Here is a 2,030-nt window from a genome sequence, read left to right as displayed (position 1 = left end):
AATAGATTGTATACAAGGTACTGACAGAACTTAAGAAAAAAATATCTTAACCTATCAAAAAGTGGGGAGAAGAAATGCACAGACACTTCCTCAAAGAAGAAATACAAATGTCCAAAAGGCACAAGAAAAAATGCTCCAAATCATCATGGAAATGCAAATCAAAATAACAATGAGGTACCATCTCACACCACAGAGACAGGCACTTATCAAAAAGAATAAGAACAATCAGTGCCGGCAGGGATGTGAAGACAAAGGAACTCTCATTACTGCTGGTAAAAATGCCATCTAGTTCAGCCCTTATGGAAAACAATATGGAGATTCCTCAAAATACTCGTAATTGAGCTCCCATATGATCCAGCTATAACACTCCTAGGAATATACCCTAAGAACACAAAAACACAATACAAAAATGCCTTCCTCACACCTATATTTGTTGCATCACTATTGACAATAGTAAGAATCTGGAAACAACCCAGATGCCTTTCAATAGATAAATGGCTAAAGAAACAGTGATACATATACCAATGCAGTATTATGCAGCTGTCAGGAGAAATGAAGTCATAAAATTTTCCTATACACGGATGGACAGGGAACCTATTATGCTGAGCGAAGTAAGTCATAGGAAGAGACAGACAGACAGACAGACAGACAGACAGACAGACAGACAGAAAATAGTCTCACTCATCTATGGTTTTTAAGAAAAATAAAATAAAAAGAGAATGCAACCTTAAGACCAGAGAGATAATGTAAGGGTCTGGGCATTTATTTTGCACACTGCTGACCTGGGTTCAATACCTGGCATCTCATGTGGTACCCTGAGCACAGCCAACAATAATACCTGAGTTCAGAACCAAGACTTAACTCTTGGGGTGATCCAGAAACAAACAAAAAAAAGTAATTATTATCATAATCATAGAATAATTTGAAATATTGGTGTGAAATTTGCTCTGATATCTAAAATGGAGCCAGTTGAAAATATCAAAAATCTTATTTTTGAACCCACAGGAACAATGTATGAATAATTTTGAAAAGTCTAAGCAAATGTAAAGAGATTCTGAGATTCTAGTTCTACTTTGAAGAAATAGTTATTAAGCACAACATGAAGAATCTGATGAAGTAGCAGGATCTGCAGGGAGATAATGCAAGGCTATGCAATTGTCTAGATTAAAACAACAAAATCCAAGGAATTGTAAGACATTTTTAGAATTATTATGGCTCTTACAGTGAAACTAAAAATTACATGATGTTTAAGAGAAGCATAGGCACAAACAATCACAAAAAATGTTGTTTGGGACCAAAAGGTAATATTATAATATCACATTATGCTCCTTACTCCAACAATTGATTAATTTTAGGGAAAATCCATCCTGTTTACATAAATCGCATTATAATTTGAATGTGCAGTTATGTTTAATAGAAACAATGGGTCATAAATGGGGTTCAAATATTATGACTTAATAGGAAATTTCAAAGATTAAATTGTAAGTAAATTTGGAAATTATAAGAAAAAAATCATACTTATTACAGTATGATGATTAATCTTAATTTTATAACAATCAAAACAGGCAATAATCCTTTGGAAATAGTAATGTAGCCAACAGCTTGATCCATTTGTAATGATTCTATCAACTACGAAGCTGCTTCAGCTAGGTATGGAAAATTGTTTTATCATGTTAGGCAAGGGAGAACACAATAAAAGTATAAAGATTTTAATTTACATACCATTTTGACTGTACTTATCTTACCATGCTCTTTTAATGACTCTAAAACTAGGCAGTTTGGAGCAAAGTATCTACATTATGTTAATTCAGTAAAGAAGGAAAGAAAGATAATACAGTTATATCCAAATAACTAGTCAAGGAAGGAGGATTCACAACCAACACAAGAAGATCTAAATTATTTAAGTGGTTGGTAGTAGTATGAATACAGGTTTAATGAATTCTACTGTTCAGTTGACCTTAGAATGACAGTCTGTAAAGCAGGTATAAGTTATCATTAAACTGCCCCAGATCCATTTCTTGGAGGAGACT

This window comes from Suncus etruscus, chromosome 2 (assembly GCF_024139225.1).
Source record: "Suncus etruscus isolate mSunEtr1 chromosome 2, mSunEtr1.pri.cur, whole genome shotgun sequence".
In the NCBI taxonomy this organism is placed as follows: Eukaryota; Metazoa; Chordata; class Mammalia; order Eulipotyphla; family Soricidae; genus Suncus; species Suncus etruscus.
The sequence above is the reverse complement of the archived record's forward strand: the minus strand, read 5'-3'. Positions refer to the sequence as shown.